This window comes from Bos mutus, chromosome 26, assembly GCF_027580195.1.
Source record: "Bos mutus isolate GX-2022 chromosome 26, NWIPB_WYAK_1.1, whole genome shotgun sequence".
Lineage (NCBI taxonomy): Eukaryota > Metazoa > Chordata > Mammalia > Artiodactyla > Bovidae > Bos > Bos mutus.
The window spans coordinates 44176857-44202909 of NC_091642.1; the positions used below are offsets into that span (position 1 = coordinate 44176857).

The 26053-nt window shown below is 36.6% G+C and overlaps 1 protein-coding gene across 3 annotated transcripts in view; it reads left to right on the top strand.

Annotated features, from left to right (window-relative positions):
- Nucleotides 1–26053, top strand: part of PRKG1 (protein kinase cGMP-dependent 1) — a 1407171-nt gene that overhangs the window by 1187095 nt on the left and 194023 nt on the right. The gene's annotated exons all lie outside the window — the stretch shown is intronic.

The window sequence follows — 26053 nt, forward strand, 5'->3', positions numbered from 1 at the left end:
AGGGCATAATATTCTATGAAATTCATTTTTGGCTTACATAATGTTTGAGAGGTATTCTTTCATATTTGCCTGTTTAAAACCTTGTACTTAAAAAATGATTAGTCAGGAAATTGTTCATGTAAAATTTCCACTTTGAGTTATTTTGCAGAAGTGTTTCTCTGACAGACTTAAGGGTAAAATTTATAAGGGGTAATATAGGACAAAATCTATTTTTTCAGTTGCTACACATACCTACTCAGGGTGTTTTGCCCAAAGAGCTCTAGCATGGATGTGAAATTGCCTGGGAAATTAGATGTAGAATTATTTTGTGTTAAACCTGAGTGAAAAGAATATGTTCCAGTCTAATAATACTAGTAAATAGTGCTACAAGTATAAAGAAGCAAAACATGTCTCCAGGGACTGGAAGCTCAGTGGGCACTAAAATGGAGTTCTTTTGTTGCTTACTGTCTTCTATCTGAGCTGAATTTTAAACACCTAGTTTACATTTCAAATTAATGTTTGGGGAAATACATAATAAGGAAATCCCACTTGATGTTTGTGGACTCTAAAGAACCTTGTCCAAGGAATATAGACATGACTTTGTTCGGGGAATTAATATAAGGGATATGACTTATTTTAATATTATTTATGACTTATTTAATATTATTTTATTCCTAAAGTAGCCAACTTTAGGAGAAGTTCATTAGAAAATGATTAATAGTACATTTAAAGTGCTTGGTAAGCTTTGATTTTTAAAAAGGAGCAGTAGAGCTTCCTTTACTACTTGAATATTTGATAAAATGTATTTCATTTACAAAATATAATGAAACTAGTATCTACTCAACTAAGATGCTTTCAGGACAAATGAAATGAAAAATTTTGCAGCTCCAAATTTTATGGCCTCCATTCACTCACTTACAATAATGAGACCTGATGCTACTCAAAAAGTAAAGTTTGAAATATCTACTGCCTTCAGAGATACTGCTGTGATTTTTAAAAGAAACTTTATTTTGAAGTCATTTCAAATTTACTGAGAAGCTGCGAGATTAACACAGAATGTTCCCAGCTGATTCATTCTGCTGTACAGTAAAGCTAACACAGCATTGAAGAGCAGCTATGCTGCTGCTGCTGCTGGAAGTCGCGTCAGTCGTGTCCGACTCTGTGCGACCCCATAGACAGCTATACTCCAATAAAAATTAAATAACACAAATGAACCAGTTTTTAGCATTTTTCTGTATTTTTATCATCTTCTCCAATATATGATATGAATGTGTATCAAGTAATTTATTTCTGAATTATTTGAGAATAAATTCAATACATCATGCCCATTTCCTGAATGTCTTTGTCTGTTTCCCAAGAACAAGAATAGTCTCATGTAATCACTATGTCATCGAAATTCAAGACATTTAACATTGATATTTTATCTGATCTATAGCTCTTATTTCAAGTTTGCAAGTTGTCCCAATCATACTGTTTATAGAACCTTTCCCTCCAGTTCAGAATCTAATCCAAGATCACATATTGTCATGCCTCTTTGGGTTCCTTTAAACTGAAATGTGCTCTTTAGTTTTCCATTATCTTTTATGGCACGTACGTCTTTTGAGGACTACAGGCCAATTATCTTAGAGAGTATTACTCAGTTTGGGTTTATGTAATATTTCTTCATGGCTACGTTCAAGTGATGTATCTCTGGACAGAATATTATATAAGTGATGTTGTATCCTTCCTTTGTTACCTGAGCCTCAGAAGCTCTAGAAACTTGAGCCTACCTAAATAATATATTTTGAGGTATGCTTGACATACAATATATTAGTTTCCATACACAATATGGAGACTCAGCACTTGTATATGTTGCAGAATGATCCATCTGTCACCGTACAAAGTTAGTACAATGTTATTGACCGTATTTCCCATGCTGTACCCCATGGACTATTTATTTTATAACTAGGTATTTGTACTTATTGATCTCCTTTTTCAACTTTACACCCTGACCTCCAACCTTTCTTCCCTGTGGTAACCACTAATCTTTCTTCTGTATCTATGAGTTGAAGTTTTGTGTCTCAGATTCCACATATAAATCATCAGTGTTTGCCCTTCTTTATATGATTATAGCATAATACACTCAAGGTCCACCATGCTGTTGCAAGTCGTAAGATGTTTTTTATGACTAAAATGACCTGTTGTGTGTGTGTGTGTGTGTGTGTGACATGTTCTTTATCCATTCATCTGTTGATGGAAACTTAAGCTGTTTCCATATCTTCTTGGCTATTGTACACAATGCTACAATGAACATTACATATATATTTTTAAACTAGTGATTTCATGTTCTTTGGGTAAGTACCCACTAGTAGAATTGGTGGGTTGTGTGGTATATCTACAGTTTAAAAATATTTTATTGAAGTATAATTGATTTACGATGTTGTGTTTGATTTCTGCTGTACAGTAAAGTGACTCATATATGTGTGTATATACATGTGTGTGTGTGTCTTTACATATTCTTTTCCATTATGGTTTATTACAGGATACTGAATATAGTAGGACCTTTTGTTTATCCATCCTCTATGTAATAGTTTGCATCTGCTAATCCCACACTCCCCATCCTTCTCTCTCCCTCCGACCTTCCACCTTGGCAACCACAGGTCTGTTTTATATATTTGTGTTTGTTTTTTAGATGTGTTAATTTCTTTTCCACATTAGAGTGACATCCTATGGAATTTGTTTTTCTCTTTCAGACTTCGCTTAGTGTAATAATATCTAGGTCCGTCTTTATTGCCGCAAATGACATTATTTCATTCTTTTTAATGGCTGAGTAATATTCGTGTGTGTGCGTGTGTGTGTGTGTGTGTGCACCACTGCTTCTGATCCATTCATCTATTGATGGATATGTAGGTTGTTTCTGTGTCTTAGCCACTGTAAACAGTTCTGCGATGAACATAGGGTACATGTGTCCTTTTGAAGTATAGTTTCATCCAGGTATAAATCCTAGGAATGGTTTTCTGGATCATATGGCAACTCTATTTTTAGTTTTTTTGAGGAACATCTATACTGTTTTCCATAGTGGCTGCACAGATTTACATTCCCACAAACAGTGTATGGGGGTTCCCTTTTCTCCACACCCTCTCCAACATTTATTATTTGTAGACTTTTCAGTGATGGCCATTCTGACTGGTGTGAGGTGGTACCTCATTGATGTTTTCATTTGCATTTCTCTAATAATTAGTAATGATGAACATCTTTTCATTTGCCTGTGGGCCATTCTATATCTTCTTTGGAGAAACGGTAGATCTACTTTTAATTTTAGATTTGGGAGGAAGCCTCCATACTGTTTTCCTTAGTGGAAACCTCCTTAAATTAGGAGATAAATGGAATTATATGGAAGATCTGAGCAGTTAATTAAATAGGATAAGAATAAAATGGCACTCCCAAGTTATGATAAGTTTCTAGATAAAGTTGATAACTTGATTTTTTAAGATATATAGGCTTTACTTCAGGGGCCAGGTGGAATTCAAGAACTAGCAACAGTAGAAGAAATACAGCAATGGGTAAGCATGGGGCCCTTAGGTGTGAAAACTGCATTTCATAATTCATTGTTTTCTTGAATTATACATTATATTTTTCTTGATACACAATTTTTTTCCCTCTGAGTTGCTAGACCAACTGGTAAAACTTAGTCATGAACATGCATCAAAGTCAGACCTTTACTTTCTTTTTGTCCTGCTTCCAGATACTCATTCCAGGCTATATAAATGTGATAATAGCTTAAATGATGATGGGAATATATTTTAAAATATATGTAATGAAAGCCAGAATTTTCACTGTGAGAGAAGTAAGTTGCAAATAAGAAGTGGGGAGAAAAACTATAATTACCTTATAGTGCTAGATTAGAATCAGAGATATCAGTATGAATGCAGGTAGGTAGATTCATACATATATATACATACATACATACATATTCATATAACATGCATACATGAGTTGGAATACATGCACATATTTTCTATTTCTGTTTGCTGAGAAGCGTAGAAGCAATGATATTCCAGTAGTGACAAGCATATTTATTGCCTCAATCTTGGTTTCTTAATGTCATTCTCCAATAAAAGACACCAGGGTTCCTTGAAAGAATGACTGACTTTACAGTGGGGTAGAGAAAATACAAAATGACCTGGAACCCCAAAGTTAGGAAACACTATGAATGAATGAATCACAAGGATCATGAATCCTTACAGAATAATTCTAAGTAATAATGTAGAAAAATGAGGGATATATCATAATTAGACTATCACAATTAATTATTGCAGGTAGGATCCACTGAAAATGATTAAAATCATTGAGTGAAACTCTAAGGTGAAGTAGGATATTTGTATAGCCTCAAATTATCTCCCTCATTATACTTATTAATTGAAGGAGTAATTAACATTAACATATGTTGATACAAACCTTTTGGCAAGCAAATGTAATCTGATTGCCATGGACAACCATTACCTGCAACGCCTTTTTCATACCAGGCTATTAAGGCAGCTTATTGGTTTTAGTTGGCTCATATAGGGACATAAGAAATAGTAAGTTGTTGATAATTAAACTAGTTTATTTTCATCTTCTAGTGAAAAATTTAAAAGTAAATAGCAATCTGTAAAAATGACAAAGCAGAGAGGAAGCTTTTAACTGCTATTTGTTACTCCATCCTTGTTGAAATATCTGTTCTTTTTAAAATTGATTTATAACAAATTACCACAAATTTGGGGGGTTAAAAACAGCACTTTCTTATTGTCTCCCAGTTCTGTAGCTCAGAATTCTTAGGGAACTCAGCTGGGTTCTCTCCTCAGGGTCTCCCAAGGCTGCAATCATATCTCTAGGGAAGAATTTGCTTTAAAGTCTTTCGGGTTTTAGATGGACTTCAGTGCTTGAAGTTGTAAAACTTAGGGAGCTGTTTGTCAAATGGCCCTTCCCATGTTTAAGCCAGCAAAGGCACCTATTTTCTTGGTTAGCATCTTCATCTCTTCCTCTTCTGCCACCAGTCGGATAAGACTCTTGGCTTTTTAAAAGGATTGTGTAATTAGAGCAGGCCACACTCCATATTTTAAAACCAACTATGCCGTATGACAGCCTAATCACAGAAGGGATATTTCATCAAATCCATTGGTACTGAGGGTGGGAGGGATTCTGGGAAGTTCATCTTTGGGGAGCCATTTTAGAAATTTTACCTAACACAATAATGTCATGTTAATCTTTAGAGTTGGGTCTCTTGTTCAGTTTTATTCCTGCCATGTAGGCAGCCAGTTTGGATGCCAATAAAATGTCCTTCCTGTATAACACGATCTTTTAGTCATTGCAAACAACGTGGCCCATCATCCTGATTTTCTTCAGTAAGGTAATCAATTTCAGGTTATGTCAAATGTTTTTATTTTGCAGATTTAAATATAAGAAAAAGATATAGAAATAGATATGTTCTGCACAAGAGGATTGATTAGGGCGGTTTCATTGTCTAATCAAATTATGCATGTAAGTGGTGATATAAAAAGAGTCAAAGAGCAAACTTTAATGCACATCCATTCGATGATAATGGTCTACTTGTGTGCAACAGTCCCCAGTGTACTGTAATAATGAGTTGATCAGATATTTCCTCTTTGGTATAAGGGAAAGAGGTTGGGAAAGTGGATCTGGTTTAATGTGATTCTATTACTACTTCTGGCCAATTTTACTCGGGTTACTAGCAGTTCCCCTTGTGATTGCAGATAAGCTTGTACTTAAGAGCTTCAGCCCTTAGGATTTTCTTGATATTCCTATTAAACTCAATTTGTTTTCTCCCTTGTTCTTCACACTCATAGGCAGGTTTATTAACTTTTTATTGTGCCTCAATTACACCTTTATAGAGGATGATTCAATTAGAGTATAACAAAGAATGCATGTTTTAGGTAAAAATATTTCATATGATGTTTTCAGATTTGTTCTAGTATGTTTGGTAGTATAGGAACAATCTGAGACATACTGAATTTAAGTAGACAAGATTTCCTGTGCTTGTTATATATGGAGTATATATTTGTTGGATGCAAAAATTTGTTTTGTATTGAAGTATAGTTGATGTACAATGTGTTAATTTCTACTGTACAGCAAGTGATTCAGCTATATATATATATATATATATATATATATATATACACACACACACATTCTTTTAAAATTCTTTTCCCATTATGTCTATCACAGGCTATTAAATATAGTTCCCAGTGCTATATAGTAGGACCTTGTTGTCTATCAATTCCATATATAATAGTTTGCAACTGCTAATCCCAAAGTCCGAATTCATCCTTCCCCCAGCCCTCACCCTCCTGGCAACCGTAAGCCTGTGAGTCTGTTTCTGTTTTATAGATAAGTTCATTTGTATCATATTTAAGATTACATATATAAGTGATCTATGGTATTTGGCTTTGTCTTTCTGACTTCCCTTAGTATGACCAGATGTTAAAATGTAAAGGATAATAGGCTAATAGACTAAAAGTAGTTTTCTGAGTAATATTCCTCAGAAAACACAGTTTAGAAAACATAGTTCTGACATAAATTTGATTCCTTTCTCTGTAATAAGGCCGTTTCTGCAGTTCTTAGGTTATCCTTCATTTCTGAGTAAAAGTCAGGCTGCCTTAGGCACTGAGTTCTGTGGTGTTTAGAATTTGCTCAAACACTTTGTTAGTACTTTATCCATGTTGTATTCTCTCAGAGGCAATAAAAGCTTTAGAAAATGTAAATGTCCTCGTATAAAGTACATCAAATATGATTCAAATGTGAAAAAAAATCTTTCTTTTATTTAATGCCTTAAATTTTACTGGTTAGCAAAATGAGTTTTAGAATGAAGTTTCTAATATGTTTCACCATTGGAATGATTGTTAGAAACCCCAAGAATATTGAGCCAATTTGTAAGTGACACTAATTGAAAATCCAGTTTGCATGGGGAATATAATGTTCTCACTTAGATTACCTGCAACTTTAGAATTCAGAGAAAAATGCAGAAGTGTGGTCTCTGGAGTCCTGGTTTTGCATCTCAATTATTAGTGATGTGAGTGTGAATAAGTAGATGATGCTTGTTTACTCTTCTGTAAGATGGGGTGACAGTTGTCATGCCTTATGGGGTGTAAGTGTTCAAGAAGACCTTGGATAAAGAGCACTGTTAGGACTTCCTAACAATAAATACAGACTGTTAAAGAAGTGAAGATATCAAATCGTTAATAGGGACTTTTTTGGAGAGTGAAAGTTTAAGTCAATCTTTAAGTCATCCTCTTAAAACTCGGGATGTTTCTGAAGTTTTTTCTTAAAGGAATTGGTCTAAATAACTGTTCTCCTTTCTCAATTGCTTTTGTTTTTGCTTTTTTCATTTGCCAGAAAAAGTAAAAGTGAAATAAGTTTGATGTGTTATAGCTCTGTCTACTTAAGGAGCTCAGATTTTCTGGCATTAATATTTTATGTGAAAATAAGTTATTTGAAAATATACAGGTTAAAGCAAAAAAAGCTTTGCAAAAACAAATCTGAAAAATTAAATGCAACCATAAGTGCTTTATAGGAAAAGGAATTTTTATTTTATCTTTAAAATTACCTTTAATCATAGATGTTGTAAATGGATGACTAGGGCAATTATCTAATTCAAAGCAAACCGTATTAATGCCTACCTTGTTCGGATAATTCTGGTGAATAATTTTTTCTTTGTTTTGAATTATGCAAATAATTACTTCTGCTTATTACTTCCATTTGTTACTGTAACTGTTGCCTTAGTATAGATCATGACAAAAACAGGGCATTTTGGAGTCATCTTAAGAGATCCAACTCTTAGATATCATTTTAGAAGATATTTTTAATGGCTTGAAACATAATATTTTATAGTTTTAAACTCCGAAAACTACAGACTCTTTTCCTAGAAAAATTCCCATATATAGAAAATGTTGCATACAATTGAGGGGCTCACAGACATTCCAAAACCTGCCAGTGAAAACCAGGTTAAGAACCCCTGCTGTTGCAGAAATAAACTGGCTACAAATTTCCAGCCAAATTGAAGAGATGTTACTTAACAAGCACTCTGTGATATATATTTTTTAAAAGTTAAAAGGAAATGGGAAAACTTTCCTTCTCTAATATAGGATATATTAATGAAAGAAATGTTTTGAAAATGTTGCAAATATTCTTGTAGTTTGATTATGAATGAGAAAATAATGTTTGCAATGACAACAGAGTTCTGAAAATTCACCTAGGTCTATATAAAATCAAATTCATGCAACCATTTATACTATTGCTAGTTGTAGTTATTATAACTTTTTTATTCCCCATGTGCCAGTAATATTGCTATTACATTTTCCTCATCAGCTGATGTTCTAATTTTTCCTATTTTAAAAAATTAATTACTATATATGAATTCATACACCAGGTATTACAAGTGCCCTCCTCTCTCTCTCTCTCTCAAACACACACACACTCACACACAGAAACACAACTCTCATTTTCATAAGCCCAGTATTATTCCATTTTATTTTCTTTCTGTCACCACTGCTTGGATATTTGAGCACAAAACCCAAAGCAAACCCCACATGTTCACTGCATTTGAATTGTTGTATATTCTTTGATTATATTTTATGCCATTATATTCTTTGGTTATATTTTTCCCATTATCTAAAACTGCTGATTTTTGACCACTTGATTCTACTGGCATTCTTTCCCTGTCTTTAACATGGTCTGGCAGGCCCTAGACTATCTGTACCCACCATCCTCAGCCTTTTGTCCTATTCCCTTCCTCTGTAGCCAAACTGGCCTCCTTTGCCATTTCTTGAGCACATCAGACACTCAGTCCTTTGGGCCTTTGCTCTGAGTTATTTTCTCTGCTTGGAATGTTCATTTCCAATATATCTGACTAACTAAGCTCCTCGTCTTCTTCAGCTCTATGCTCAAATCTCACTCTCCCAATGATATTTATCTTGACACCCTACTTAATTCTGCTTCTGTTCACATACACCAAATCCCCTTATTTCCTGTCTCTTTATTCTGCTCTTTATGTTTTTCTATACTACGCATCACCTTTGACACATTTTATAGTTTATTTGTTCATTGTCCTATCCCTAACCATGTGCCCCTAAGCACTGAACCAGTGCAGAATAGAATGGAAGCCACATAAGGGATGAAGGCAGAGATGTCTGTCTCTTGTGTTCTTTTATGGATCCTAAATTTCTAAAACAAAGCTTAACAAGAATCACTTAATAAATAGACTTTAAAAACATTGAATGAATAACTATTATATATTAACAATGTGGAGAAGGAAATGGCAACCTGCTACAGTATTCTTGCCTAGAGAATCCTGTGTAGGAGGAGCCTGGTGGGCCGCTGTCCAAAGGGTCGCACAGAGTCGGACACGACTGCAGCGACTTAGCATGCATACATGCATTGGAGAAGGAAATGTCAACCTGCTACAGTATTCTTGCCTGGAGAATCCCCTGGACAGGCTATAGTCCATAGGTTTGCACAGAGTTGGACATGACTGAAGCAACTTAGCATTCATAGCATTCCATCCTGAGGCTTCTGAGTTTGTGAACCTTAGACTGAATTGGAGACAAACTTGCTCTCTCTGGTAGTTTTCTTTGTTTTGTGGCATTTATCCTTTCCATATACTCTGTGAAAATTCAGTAAAGAGTGTGGGATACTTGCTTCAACACTAGCTCTGTTCTTTGAGTAGGTAGTGGTTAGCACAGTTAATCCACCTCAGAACTCCCTCTGAATCCTGGTTGCTATGGGGATGATGCATGTGTGTGTGTATAGAGATATACACATATATATTTAATATACATGTAGTTTATTTTTAAGTTAAAATAGACAATATTTATAGTGCAATTAAAATGAATTCCTTTAGACTGTTTTATATGTAAAAAAGCAAATTGGAATTTGCTTATATTCCACTGTAATGTAATACCAGAAGTTTGTGTTGTTTTTTTTATTATTAACTGACATATAATGACTGCTCATTCTGGGTTGGGTTCAGAGTTAGAGGTTAACATGCATTATCTAAGTTAATGTCATAACTCTGGAGCAGATCTTACTATCCACATTCTGTAGATTAGGAAGCTGAGGATCAAACAGCATAAATAAAATTAACTAAAGTTTTACATTTAGAAAGGTTCAGAAGAGTTCTGTGCATCCCTTCCAATCCAGGCAAACAATAGTCCTGTTTTTAAAAAATTATGACTATTCAGCTACTATTAGTCTAATAGTTAATAACTCATTTTTTATTTTTAAAACATCTCTCTGATATGCATTGTTTCATTTGTTTGCTTTTGAGAAAAGAAAGAAAAATAAACACTTTCTAACTAGTGTTTGTTATCCACCATTTAAGTTTTATAGAGCAGTTGTTGAATCTTCAGTATAAGATTTGGGTTTTCTTTTGCATTTCTTTATTAACAATATTTTTTAAATGTGATTGCTGTGGTGCTGTGTTGGTATTTGTTTTAAAGATGTAATGACTGTGTTAGGCTTTGTTGATGAGACAACCAATATTTAATCTGGCTAGTGCTATGATATCAGTTTGGCTTCTTTTTTCTTTGCTACTTTGATCTTACACTTTACTCATGGTATTTAATTAGATTAAATTTGGCACATTAACTCTTCTACAGACTAATTGATTCTCCACAAAAGGCTTTTGTTTTCTTGTCAACTCTGATGTCTCAACAAAATTGGTTATCATTGGGTCCTAAAGCTAATTATTTTATGAATGGAGTCATGATTTCCCAATATCTACTGTATGAATAGAGATTGATAATGATATTTTAAAAATCAAGCTGTAGATTTAAAGGTGCTATAATCATTGTCATTAATTTGGGGAGTAGTTAGTTATGGTACAGCATAATTTTTGGTTCCTTCAGGCAAAAAAATAGAGGTTACAAGCCTAAAATCTTTCTATGAAAGGTAAGGTATTCTTGTTTTAATTTGGATATGCATCAATACCTTGTTTTATAAAATGGTTATCATATAGAATGTCAAAATGGAATACATAAATTTTGGTCTAATAAGGAAAAAATTCAGTTTAGAGAAGTTGCTTGCAATTGAAAAATTAAAAGGAACAAAAAGCCACAGTAGGTTAATTCAGCGTGTACTAAAAATGCTTGTTTAAGAACTGAGGCAATCATCATTTCTACTTCAAGCAGGTACCTCAAATGTTTTGAATTATGATAATTTACATTTCACAAAAATGATACCTTGATAGCCTTTTGTTCCTTATAAAGTCAGTCTCCACAATCCCCTTTAATTACTTTAATTTTTCATGAATCCTGGGTAAACATTCCTCTTACTTACTATAAAACTGTACCTGAAATATTGATGGAAACTCCATACAAGGATGTAATGAGGGTTCAGCTCCCTTTTTAGAGAGAACAAGGCTAATGTTTAACAATAATTTGAACAGTGTTTCTGTTATATTCCATCAACATTTGTTAAGGACCTTCAATATCCAGATACTGCATAAACTTTGAAGAAACAATATGATAAAAAGTGGGGAAAGACAGACATGTAAGTAAATGTGTAAATGTAAATAGACTAGGAGAAACGTTGATGGTTTATCATCAGAACACATTGGAGAGGGCGTCATTCAAGCCAGGTCAGGAAATAAGAAATTGGGAAGAAAAGATGATTCATGAACTGAATGCTAAAGAGGATAAATAGCACGTCACCTCTCGACTCCCCAAAAGTGATCAGGTTTGATGGGTGGGTGAAGAAGGTGTTCAAATGAACCAAGTATCTAAATAAATAAGAAACCAAGGAAGTACTATAATTATTTGGTCCTGTGTACACTTTATGATGAAAGCAGGTATCAAAATGTAAAGATAGAACAAGGTAGAGGAAGTGATTCATTTCAACAGGGAGACGACAGGAAAACTTAACTTCCCTTCAAAAAAATCAGATTAAAAAATTAATTAACTTAATCTTCCTCATTACATTGAATACTTTTTTAAAAAGACTTATTTATTTTAGTTTTTGGCTGTGCTGGGTCTTCGTTGCTGTACAGGCTTTTCTCTAATTGTGGAGAGTGGGGACTACTCTTCACTGTGGTGCCCGAGCTTCTCATTGAGGTGGATTCTCTTGTTGCAGAGCACAGGCTTCAACAGATGCAGTGTGTGGGCTTAGTAGTTGTGACTCCCAGGCCTTAGAGCGCGGGCTCAGCAGCGTGGAGCGCGGGCTCAGCAGCGTGGAGCGTGGGCTCAGCAGCGTGGAGCGTGGGCTCAGCAGCGTGGAGCGCGGGCTCAGCAGCGTGGAGCGCGGGCTCAGCAGTGTGGTGCACAAGCTTAGTTGCTCAACAGCATGTGGATCTTCAGGGACCAGGGAACCAACCAGTGTCCCTTGTATTGCAAGGCACATTCTTGACCACTGGACAACGAGGGAAGCCCCTGAATACTTCTCTTTTTTTTTTTTCCCCCAGCAATTTATAACAATGTAAGGAAAGGTTAAGACTTTAAAACAAATGGACTATTCTGATTATGTTGCCATTGCAGAATTAATTCTGGAAGTCTATAGTTGTATAGAATACTTCCAAAGAGAATCTCACCATAAAATTACAGCCTAATTTCATAGTTACCTTAGTTGTCTCCTACTTGTGGCTTCCAGTAGTAGTGGGACCTATTCAATGTATATATGATGTACATTGAGAAAATAATGGTAGAAATAATGAAGAAAATAAAGGTAGAAAATGTGGAAATTCTTAAAACAGCACCCTTCCAGACAGTTCAGAAAGACATAGATTTATAGTGAGTCACTCTATTATAGAACTAGGTGGTGACTAATTCTCAGGAGTCACAGTCAAGGCTGAGGTTTCCCCGTGTGATAAGCCCCGGAGAGACTGCATGTGTCTAACATGATACTCTGACTGACTACGTGTCATGGTGTCACACTGTATTTTGATATAGTCATATTCGTGTGGATTATCATTTCTCTCCCTGTTTTCCTTTAAAATTCATGGAATCCTACATGCAATAACAGGATGGTGGTTGGAGTAGAGTGGAAAGATGTATACAGGAAATAGAAGAAGTAGATCACAGAAGACTCAAAGGATAATCTCCATCTTTATCGGCTTTTAGCCGATCAAAGTACAATTTGATGAGATCATTTAAGATGTTACATTTCATAGTGTTTTAGACACCGAGATGATTACTTTGGAATCACAGAACTGACGTAGAAGCCTGGCTTGCCATCTGATGGTCATGCAGGTTTTACTTCATTCTGAGGCCTCCTTTTCCTCATCAGGAATAATGAAGATATGAGCAAAGCCCTCATAGCTAGAGAATATGGTAGAAACAGGATAAGACTTGCAGCACATTTGGCACAGAATCTGACATCTGGTTGATGCTTCTGCAACTGCAGATTTTATTATTTTTGTTGATGACAGTGATGTTAGTATTCTTACAGTGACCTACTCCCAGAGGAACAAGGAGGCCTTCAAGAACTGTAAGCTACAGATGGCAGTGGCACTTCCAGATGAGCCCAACCCTGGGCTTATGGAATGTGGATGAATTCAGTGAGGGCTACTGCCTCTTGCCCTAGGGTATTCTCAGCCTTCTCTTGGCACAGTGAATTGAACACCAAGTGAAAAATCCATGCAACAGTCCCCTTTGGTGTGAGGCAAAGGAAGGCTTGGCTAGTGCTGAGTTTTAGCAGTTAATTTTATTTGTAATACTTCTGTTGCTATCTCTGGGGAAGAGTTAGCACATGTGCAGAATCGGTAGAAGAGGAATTTGGAGTCTTTTGCAGTAGCACTACTGGAGTTAGAAACATGCCCACCTGGCCCTGCAGTGGCACAGAGTGTGCGTTTCTCACATGCCGGAATATATTGGGCTGGCCAAAAAGTTCATTTGGGCTTTCCCGTAACACCTTACGGAAAAAACCCAAATGAACTTTTAGGCCAGCCTACCCAATGAACAGTCTGTAAAGTGAATCCATGTTTTCATTTTTATTTTTCCACAAAATTAGCTGATCTTTGACACCATACCAGGGAGTAAGATGCCATGGCTTTACTATTGAACCAAATTAAGCTCAAACGAGTCCAACCTGAGCAAATCTCTATAACTTCCTAAGGAATAAAAAAAAAAACAAACTGGCAACTGTGCAGAAAGTCTTCCTTTTTCCCTCTGAGAGGAAATAGAAATACCTGCTGCCAAGAAACTACTCACTTTACATAAAATTATGGCCAAAACCAGACCATTTTCCTAGGATGAATTGTTCAAATGCTTTGTTGGTTTCATATAGTCCTGGTGTTGACATCTGTGGATCACCTTTACTTCATTTTAATTTTTTCCAACCTCTTATTTATAGCTGCTTTGGTACTAACTGGGATTTTACCAATGCAAGGGAAGGATTAAGTTTCTTTTATAAAGAAACATAGCTTGAAGGAAATGACATCTTTAATGCTGCTTTAATTTATTTTTCATCTCCGATGTTTCTGCTCCATCTCCCTGAACATATTCATTAGGAGTCAACTAAGAACTTCTGTTAAGTTTTCTTAGTCAAGACAATTTGATTGCTATATGCAAACAATCTTATAAGATATGTATGTTCATATACGTGCCATTCATATTAATGTATGTATCTCTTTGGCTTAGATTTAATATTCAGATTCATGTCAGCATGTATCTCTGAAGTGATTTGGATAAAAATATACAAGCAGATTTATTTCTATTGCATTCCTGCCTTAATATGATGATAGAATACGTCTTTCAAAGACTGTATCTCTAATACTGCTTATACTTGATACTTTAGTGGCAGTTGTCCAGTTTGTATTCAGTCGTTTGGCCTGAAAATGTTAAGGAACATGGATTTGACATAATTTTACCAGAACTCGAACTCTATCCTCTTAAGTCCATTTAACATAAATGGACATCATGGAGACAGAGCTCCAGAATGGCCTTTCTTTACCTATATATTGCATGACTCTTTTCTTCAAACCCTACTCATACGACACAGGTTAACATAAACACAAAGGAAAAAATGTTCCAAGTTTCCCAGGAATGCAGTGCACTTAATAACAATGGTAACAGAGTCACTAGCATTTAGCGAATTCTTGGTAGGCCAAATATTCCACTAAGTAATTGACATGTATTAACTCATTTACCCTTCAGAACAAACCTATGAGGTAGGTAGTTCTTTTATCAGCAAGACAGCTGAGGCCCAGAGGGTTAAAGTATCTTGCCCATGATCACCGTATCCACTGGCTTCCACAGCCAGAATTAAATTAGCAGTGGTTGTATGAGCTTCCTATTGCTGCTAAAATGAATTGCCACTAACTATTGCTTAAACAACAGACATGTAAATGCATTACCTTACAGTTCCGGAGGATAGAACTCCAAAATGCCAAAATGAATCTCACTAGGCTCAAATCAAGGTCTGGGCAGGGCTGTGTTCCTTTCTGGTGGTTCTAGGGTATATTGTATTTATTTATTTTTTACGGCTTCTTAAGGCCTCCAGTAATCTTTTGCTTATGGCCCCTTTCTGTCTTCAAAACCAGCAATGGCCCGCAGTCTCTCAGATCATTGCACTGATTCTCTTCTGCCTCCATCTTCTTCTTTTAAGGACGCTTGTAATTATATTGGTCTCACCTAAATAACCTAGGACAGTTTCTTATTTTAAGGTCAACTGATTCGAAATCAGCTGATTATATCATCTACAACCTTGATTCCACTTTGCCTTGTAACATAGCATTCACAGGTTCTGAGATTAGGAAGTGGACACGTTAGGGAGTTCATTTTTCTGCCTAACACAGGGTTATTGATTACAGCAGGGACATTTCTTTTATTGAGGTTTCTGAATAAAATTCACAAGTTAATTTTACTATCTCTAGTGCATTCTGGCTATATGGGAGAAGGCATTTGTTTTAAGTTAAGAAGCAAGATTTAAAACTAAAGTTCCTATTAAAGCAACTCACCTAAGAAGCGTTGCCAGGAAAAAATAGATGTGGAAGTGAGGAAATGGGAACAGGTGAAGGAACACAAGCAAGGGAGTCATGTGAAGCCAAGTCACAGGGAGTATAAAGGTGGTTCAGTCCTGCAGGGAAAGAGCTGGAAACAGTGTGGGTCATACTTCAAAACTGCACTGCACTGATTGAGGGCAAGAGGATTGGAGTAGTTATAGCCCTGCAACCTAGTCATTGGTTCAGACTATCCTCCCAGAGTAAATCCCCTGACGTTTCCTGAATATAGACAAATAGACTACTGCTGCCCGAGAGCATCCCTCCCTTAACAAGACCCAACTTTGGGCTTTGAGGAGAGAAAAATACATCATGAGCCTATGGGCACTACACTGGTAAAAAGAGACCCAAGAGGAAATGCACAGAGCACCACTGGTGGCTGACACAATACTGAACTGTTTCTACTCACCTGCTTGCCTTCTCATATCATATTAGTATGAAAAGACTTCAATACCAAATAATAGCACTTGCCTTTATTTTTGCTGATGGAAATAAGAAGCTACAAAAGTAACTGTAGAACCCAGCTGCCTAACAATAGGCATTCATTTATTTATTCATGGAATCAAATCATTTAAAAATGTCTATTGTATATGTAATTCTTTGCCAGGTGTGTTGAATAAGAATAGTCCTTTCCTTCAAGATATCAAAAGACAAATTTTTCAAGCAAATTTAGATTAAAATATGAGACATTAAATTCAGTATTCTGTGAAATGATTCACTCAGTAACTCCTGTAGCTTTTCAAAATGCAGAGCATCTAGTGGGATGTGGAGAAGCTCAATGACATCTTCAGGTCCAAACCAGTGACCTTAGTACCTACCTCCAGGGACTTCTGGTGAAGATTAAAAGCACTGATGCATATGAGCACAGTTGGCATAGTGCTAGGGAAATCCCATGGACAGAGGAGCCTGGTGGGCTGCAGTCCATGGGGTCTCTGAGGATTGGACACGACTGAGTGACTTCACTTTCACTTTTCACTTTCATGCATTGGAGGAGGAAATGGCAACCCACTCCAGTGTTCTTGCCTGGAGAATCCCAGAGACGGGGGAGCCTGGTGGGCTGCCACCTATGGGGTAGCACAGAGTCGGACACGACTGAAGCGACTTAGCAGCAGCAGCAGAACGAAGTAACTGTTCAATAAAATTTAGCAGAATCTAATTCAGCTGAACCTTTGTGTTTAGCTCAAATTTGGTCTGCATTTTCATAGAAATCTGTATGTGGGTAGTTTAGGAGAAATGTCAGTAATATTAATAAAGAAATATTAAATGAGTTTAAAAGTCTCATTTTATTCTTTATGCAAAATATTATCTGGATGGTCATTCATTTTAAGTTACCAGATGAGTCAATAAAATGTACATTTTAGAATTTATGTATCTTACTAGGTATTTTTAAGGATCAGGAAAAATAAGTCTTAGAAAAAAAAATTGGCCTTTAATTTGTGACTTAATCTACGATCCTATACCATAGGTTTAAAAATATATGTATAGCTCATAAATTATTATGTTAACTTGGAATTAATTAAATTCTAACTCAAATTTAAAATTAAAAATAAATCCTGAATTTTTAGCTGTTCTGCTCTGAATGACTAAATGACTGTGTTTTCATATTTATTTTTAGTGTGTGTGTGTGTCTATATATATAATATATGTTTGTTCAAATGATTTGTTCACATTGTTCACATTGCTTTAGCACTGAATGTCATGTTAGCTATCAAATGAATGATGAAGTAATAGATAAAACATGATTCTCTGAAGGAATGATTTAATGATAATATTTTAATTGTTAAAAGACTGTGCTATACAGTGAATCATAAAGGAAGACATTAGGGATGGTTAAAAATTGATGTCACCTTATTTTTATAAGCATCAAAGTACAGTGTCGAAGTGCTGTGCAAACCCAATACCTTTCAACATTGCTTAATCCTTTACCTGATGAAAAGACTTACTATTTGCTGAGGTCTTGTAGTTGTTTATGAGCAAAATATTTCTTATCGCCCTGGAGGGTAAAGAAGGAAAATATTAATGAGACCACCTGTGCTGAATGTTTATATTATTTCACATTGTTTTAATAAGTTTATATTATGACATGAAAAAAAAAACTTGAAAAGAGGGAATGTGTGTGTGTAATATATAATATAACATATGTATGTATATATGTATATTATATATAATATATTTTCTTCCTGTAAGACATAGTCCAATAATTGAAAATATCTTAAGCTGAGATAGGTCATCATATTCATTATTCACTTAATTTACTACCACTCTGTCAATAGTACAAAATTTGATAAAATTAAAGTATATCAACCTTTTTGGAGTTTCAGTTCAGTTCAGTCGCTCAGTCTTGTCCGACTCTTTCCGACCCCATGAATCGCAGCATGCCAGGCCTCCTTGTCCATCACCAACTCCTGGAGTTCACTCAAACTCACGTCCATCGAGTCAGTGATGCCATCCAGCCATCTCATCCTCTGTCGTCCCCTTCTCCTCCTGCCCCCAATCCCTCCCAGCATCAGAGTCTTTTCCAATGAGTCAGCTTTTCGCATGAGGTGGCCAAAGTACTGGAGTTTCAACTTTAGCATCATTCCTTCCAAAGAACACCCAGGACTGATCTCCTTTAGAATGGACTGGTTGGATCCCCTTGCAGTCCAAGGGACTTTCAAGACTCTTCTCCAACACCACAGTTCAAAAGCATCAATTCTTCGGTGCTCAGCTTTCTTCACAGTCCAACTCTCACATCCATACATGACTACAGGAAAAACCATAGCCTTGACTAGACGGACCTTTGTTGGCAAAGTAATGTCTCTGCTTTTCAATATGCTATCTAGGTTGGTCATAACTTTCCTTCCAAGGAGTAAGCGTCTTTTAATTTCATGGCTGCAGTCACCATCTGCAGTGATTTTGGAGCCCCCAGAAATAAAGTCTGACACTGTTTTCACTGTTTCCCCATCTATTTCCCATAAAGTGATGGGACCAGATGCCACGATCTTAGTTTTCTGAATGTTGAGCTTTACGCCAACTTTTTACTCTCACTTTCATCAGGAGGCTTTTTAGTTCCTCTTCACTTTCTGCCATAAGGGTTTTCGAGTTTAATTCTTCTATATACCTATTTGTGAGCTCTTGAATTTCAGAATCCAACCACAAATGTGTAATCTTCTTCTTTGCTTTTCTTGAAGACTATGAAAATCTAAATATATTTTTAATTTCACTTGACTAGAGCTTGTATCCACTTTCATTTGATTCATGTTGATATACATTTTTTAAGTTTAACAAAAATCACATGGATAACTAAATGGAGGCTGCACAGTTGCTATTTTAAGAACCAGTAAAAAGTTTTTCTCAATCATATTTTCTTAAAATCATATAAGGAGGAACTCATCAAATTTATATGCAAAGTAGAATGCTGCTTTATTGTTTAGTGAAATTAAGAGACAATAGCTTTCCTTTATTACCAACGGGAAGAAACCCGTATTTACATTGTCCCCAATTGCAGAAGGAAGAAGAAATTACAATGCCTATAAAAACACTCCATATTAGTTTTTAGGCTGCTGCATCATTTGTGGTTTACGGTTGGTTCTTCTTGAACACATTCAGGAAGCTGGTGAGAAGTAGACTTGATCTGTTTTGAAACTTAAGTTGTGGTAAGAATGAGTAATAACCCTGAAGTGCCATGTGGAATTAAGGTATCAGTCATGTCATTAAGTTATCTGCGGCTTAGTAGCATGTAGCAGAGTACTATGCAGAATTGCAACAGAGGGTAGAATAGAGCCCTGAGCGCTTCTCTTATTTCCGAACTTTGAAATCATCCAGAGAGGTGAACATTCACTTTTGTTTGTTTGTCTGTGTTTCAATATTTGTTTTTAAAACAGCAGTGAAATAGTAGAGTCTCCAAACTATTAGGGGTCCAGCATGGAACTAGGCATGTTGGAGACAGAAAAAACTCAGCAGTATGACTTGTTTCTTAACTAAGGTTGCCAGATAAGACACGGGACATTCAGTTACATGTGAATATCAGATAAACAATGAATTTTCTTAGTGTAAAGATTTCCCATGTAACTTTTTCTAAATATGTGTTTTTAATTGCTATATTTGAAACTATCTTCCTCCAGAAACTCACAGGTTACTAAGAGAAATAACTTTCCTTAAGGAGTAGCATAAAACAGCAGGTTAGCAAGTTCTAAATTGTGTAGTTTAGGTCAGAACTTCATAGTTTTTGTTTTGTTTTTCCTCCTGTGTCACAGCTTATAGATGGCCCTAGTGAGAAGCATTAAGATTTGTAGCATAAATTTTGAGTTATGGTAGTTCCTGGTTATTTCTTCTATTTCTTTTCATTCAGGAAAGCCAATGTAAAACCACCTAATGAGAGTGTCTTTATCGCAGAAATGATCCTGAAGCTATTCTAGTCTATGTATCTTTTAAATTACATTTCAAAAGCACCTTTCATCTGATCCAAGGAGCCGACTCATTGGGAAACTCCCTGATGTTGGGAAAGAACAATGGCAAAATGAGAATGGGGAGGCAGAAGATGAGAAGGTTAGATAACATCACTGACTCAATAGACATGAATTTGAGCAAACTCCAGGAGATATAGGAGCCTGGCATGCTGCCGTCTGTGTGACTGCAAAGTGTCAGACAGAAATGAGCGGCTGAACAACAACCTTTTAGCTGCTATTAGTAACAAATTACTTGCCACCAGATTTTGTCACATTAACTCATGTATTGTTAAGAAGCCTTGTGTTATCTTTATTATTTTTTAAATTTTTGGCCATACCATGGGGCATTCGAGATCTTAGTTCCCTGACCAGAGATCGAACCCATGCCCCCTGTAGTGGAAGCACAGTTTTACCCACTGGACCAGTAGGGAAGCCCCCGCACATTGTCTTTAGATGTCATGAGATGTCCTGATACCCCCAAAGCCAGCATGGATCAGAGGAGTTGGGAAAAGTATCTTTGGAGAAACTGAATTTGAATGAGGTCTTGAAAGCAGAGAGAGAATACAATTAAGTGGCAGAGTGTGAAAATTTTGCAGCTGATAAACAAGGGTAGCCAATTCCCAGCCAATAAAATGACCAGAGCAAGAGTTTACCTAAAAATAGAAATACCTGCTCAGCTTCCTCAAGTCACTGAAAATCAATGGAAGGATTACTTCAAAAATCTTCTTTTATAAAGTGGTGCATTTTAGATAAAGACTTAAACCATTGGGAAAGACACAGCTGTGTCTTCCTAGCTATTCACAGCTTCTTTTTTTGTCTGTTCTGTTGTATTTTAATTGCTAAACAGCATTCAAGAAATTAGATTTATAACAAAATTAAACTGTTAAATATTTTAAATTCTCCAATGAGTTTGAGAATTTGAGAAATGACATTTTTATGTAAAGCCTGCAGAGCAGTGAGAGTTATTTGGGAAACTTTCTCTAACCTCCAGAGTGTCTCCAAGTATTTACAATATCATGAACAAGATTATTACTTATTTTTCAAAATAATCTCTATAAATAACCACTTGAACTTTTAAAATGTTGCACTTTATCTCATATCTCAATGTTCTAAATAGATGGTCTGGGAAATATCGAAACGATCTTAAAAGTAGCAGCTGTTTAACAACATGACAATGTTTTGGTAAATTCTTATTATGTAAAATAATGAAGCTCAGGACTTGGGAGTCTGTTGGCCATAGATTTTCATCATCAGTGTGTTGCTTTCCAGTCTTGCCTTTGGGTATTATTTGTCAGTTCAAAAATTCTGCTGCTTATTGCTTAATCCAGCTTGGAAACCATAAGTAAGATAGGAAATATGATTTACCTTGTGAAGTAAAATATGGCTGGCAAAATCACCTAGACTATATCAAAATAATAAAAATGTATTACAAAATGAGTAAATGTATGTAATTGTTACACATGTCTGGGTTCTAGTGGTTATTTTAGAGCATTTCTTTTTTTTTTTTTTTTTTTTAATTATACACACATGCACACAAATGCATACACACCAGCTAAATATTTGTATGTATTATCCTTATATTACAGAGGGGAGGTGAAGGTTCAGAGTTTGAATGCTAGCCTGGTATCCTAGAACTAAATACTGAGTTTTTCTGGTTTCATATATATTCCTTCTTACATACCATCTTTCTTTTTGAACTCTTGAAGAGAATTTAGATGTTGAAATATCCATTAGCAAAATGAAATTATATCACTGAAGTCATAGACGTGCAAGAGGCAACCAATTTTATTCCCTATAAAAGCTGATAAAATAACTGTTTGCAGAGATCCCTGTCTGACCCCTGCAATGTCCACCGTGATGATCGAGAAGCACTCTAGTCCTTGTTCCATCTTCAAACAGTGCCCTGGCAAAGCTGCCTAGATGTGGTTTGCTTAGGAGTTGGTCCAAGTATCACTGCCCTAGTGGATCACATTTTGCTTTGTCATGTGTGATGTGGCTAGTCATTTCTTTTTCAGTATACTATAAATAAGCATGGCAAAAGAACAGCTAGTCTATTTTCTTTCAATTGTATTTACTATATTGTTCTAAATCTAAAGCTTGGCACTGACCCATACAGGTTAAAGATTATCATTATGAAAAGTTGCCTTTCAAACATGTACATAATCCATTAACACAATTTTTTTCTCAGGTAGCTGGTGGCTTAGATGGTGAAGAATCTGTCTGCAATGCAGGAGACCCAGGTCAATCCCTGGGTCAGGAAAATTCTCCTGGAGAAGGAAATGGCTAACTGCTCCAGTATTCTTGCCTGGAGAATTCCATGGACAGAAGAGCCTGGTGGGCTACAGTCCATGGGGTTGCAAAGACTTGGACACAATTGAGAGACTAACACTTTCCCTTTCATAATGATACTAAAGGTGTCTAAAGTGAAATTTCATATTATCTTTGAGGAAAAAGGATAGAGTTAGTGAATATGTAATACAGACTTGTAATTCAGAAAGTCATCACAAATCCCAGAAGGAAAGTGGCTAGGAACAGGATCAAGAAATTCAGAGTGATAGTAGGTGGATTCTAGAAACCACGTTATTTTCCTGAACATAACTTTGAGATACTTCTTTGTTTTCCTATTTCACTATCTTCCTAATAGGATAGCAATAGCTTCTAAAAATGTTTCTATCAAACCAGATAAGTATGCAATGGGTTTATTTTTCTGTTTTATTTTCTTGATCAGGAAAATATATGATTTGACCTCCTGGACATCTGGAGAAAGGAAATTAGTGAACACCTACCATTTATTTACAGCTTCCCAGGTGGCACTAATGGTAAAGAGCCCACCTGCCAATGCAGGAGACAAGAGACACAGTTTGATCCCTGGGTGGGGAAGATCCTCTGGAGAAGAGCATGGCGACCCACTCAAATATTCTTGCCTGGAGAATCCCCATGGACAGAGGAGCCTGGTGGGCTACAGTCCATAGGGTCGCAAAGAGTCAGACACAACTGAAGCGACTTGGCACACATCAACAACCGTTTATTTGGGGCTTCTCTGGTGGCTCAGACAGTAAAGTATCTTTCTGCAATGCAGGAGACCCAGATTTGATTCCTAGGTTGGGGAGATCCCCTGGGAAGGAAATGGTTACCCACTCCAGTATTCTACCTGGAGAATCCCATGAACAGAGGAGCCTGGTGGGCTACAGTCCTTGGGGTCTCAAAGAGTCAGACATGACTGAGCAAGTAACACTTTCACCATTTATTTAGATATAAAATGTCTTATCCCCAAAAGACTTAATGTCTTCTTAAAGCAACAACAGTACAATAATAGTAATAATACAACTCCTCTCCATAGGTCACATACAGCAGTGCCAAAGGGCTTCACTTGGCTTTGGATGGTGCTTCCTGTCAGCTCTGCTGCTGTCTGATACCCTACTACTGCCCACTTTTAAAGCCTTTGCCATGCCCCTTGGGAGCAAAAAGCAGGGTCGAGATGTGCCATATGTTAATCATGACAGAAGCACTAAACAGCTTTTAGAGTACCCAATTTTGAGTTGAGCTTGCCTACCTAGCAGAGCTCTGTTTATGTAAGCCATTGAGAATGTGCCCATTTTACATAAGGTTTTGTTTTTAGAAACGTGGAAGGTGGAAGGAAGAAAGATCAATATTAGGAAAAACATACTGAGAAATTGAGGCAAAGGGGAATAGTATATGTGGGAATAGGGAACAGATAGGAAAAGAGCATGGAATCAGAACAACAGTCTGATCTGGGAGGTCTGGAATGCCTTTTAAAACTGGGTCATAGTTTGGAGCTATGCTTCCTAGCCAAAGTGCAAAGAGGTCATAAAATATCAACAGATGCATTGCTCAAAAGCAGCATGAGTTATCCACACTGCTGGCTGGTATCACCCTGCAACAACTAGCCCACAATAGTTACCATGTTGCTGCCTCATGTGATCAGTTATGTGCTGAACTGCATGTTCTGGAGGTCGGGAGGATTGCCATCTTCTTATGAAAATTGAATTAGCTAGCAAAGGCAAATGTCCAAACAGAAGTATGTTCCATTGGACTGAAAAGTACATAAGCAAGCTTGGCCAAGAAATGTGCACTAACATTAGCAAATGCTAGAGTTGTCCCAGAGGTCTTCATTTAGATCCTCTCATTAAATCTTATCACCCTACAGTATAGATATTACAGATATCTACAGATAAGCAAATGCAGGTCCAGCAAGGTTAAGTATTACAGCTTACTTGAAGATATATAACTAGTGGAGTCTGGAACTGAGAATGTTGGACTCTAATACCCATACTCTTTCCATCATACGATATCAAAGATTGCAGATGGAAGTGGGGAGAAAGTGGTAGGAAAAACGTTTGGTAATTTGCTACATCTTTTTCAGGCAGTTTATATACAGTGCATCTACAGTGCCTGATACATGCACGAAATTGTCAGGTATTATGCTAATATGTTGTTTTAACAATTCTGCTTCCTTAGCAGTGTAATAACAACCTCTGTTGGTACCCTTAACCCAGGATTATAGGATTTGTAAATAACAAAAGATGGTGTGTGTGTGTGAGGGTGTGTGTGTATATATAGTCATGTTTTTCTATTCTTATTAAAATCTCTTAGCAAAGATGGTAGTTATTTATGTCTTAACCATCCTATTGCTTTGACACTAAGAGATGTTTTAAATATAATTCAGGAAGCCGGTTGCTGACAGATGATCGCTTTTGTGTCTGTCAATGGGAATGTTTTCATCCTATCTAATTTTAGACTTTCTCTAGATATAAATAGTTTGTTCTTGAGGATCAAGGTGAAATGCCTTCATGCTAAAAAGTTTCCTGGAGTCACTTACGCAGTGTCATTTGAGAATTCACTACTTTTTTCTCATGTTAAGTCATTTGGACCTCTCCCTAGGTGCTTCTGTGATCTGCCTTCTGCTTCCCCTCCAGCCTGCTCTCTCATTACTTCCCGCCTCTTTCTTAGTGCTCCAAAAACACAAATGTGTTTATAGTCCCACTCTGGTGTTCTTGCCCGGAGAATCCCAGGGACAGAGGAGCCTGGTAGGCTGCTGTCTATGGGATCGCACAGAGGCAGACACGACTGAAGTGACTTAGCCACCGCCACCGCTACTGTTTTCAACTGTCTACTTTTGCTCACATAATCCTCTCTGCGTAAAATACCTGTCCACTTTGACGCCCTCTTCACTTCCCACCACCTCTGGCCCAAGACTCAATTCAACTATAAGTTCTTCCAGGAAGGCTGTGATAAAATATTTCCAAACTCAATGGCATCAGCAGCTCTCCTCTGTGTCTGGCCATACCATTTTATTATATCTGGCTTTTCTGCATTTGACTTTTCCCCTGCCTTCTGCCTAGACATGTTTTGTGGTTGAAAAAAGTAACCTCAACCCTAATTCTAACCTTTCCAGGGACAAGAATTGTCTATGTGTTCTTCCAACATATTTGGTGTTGGTGGTCCATGCTGCTGCTGCTGCTAAGTCACTTCAGTCGTGTCCGACTCTGTGCAACCCCATAGATGGCAGCCCACCAGGCTCCCCCGTTCCTGGGATTCTCCAGGCAAGAACACTGGAGTGGGTTGCCATTTCCTTCTCCAATGCATGAAAGTGAAAAATGAAAGTGAAGTCGCTCAGTTGTGTCCGACCCTCAGTGACCCCATGGACTGCAGCCTACCAGGC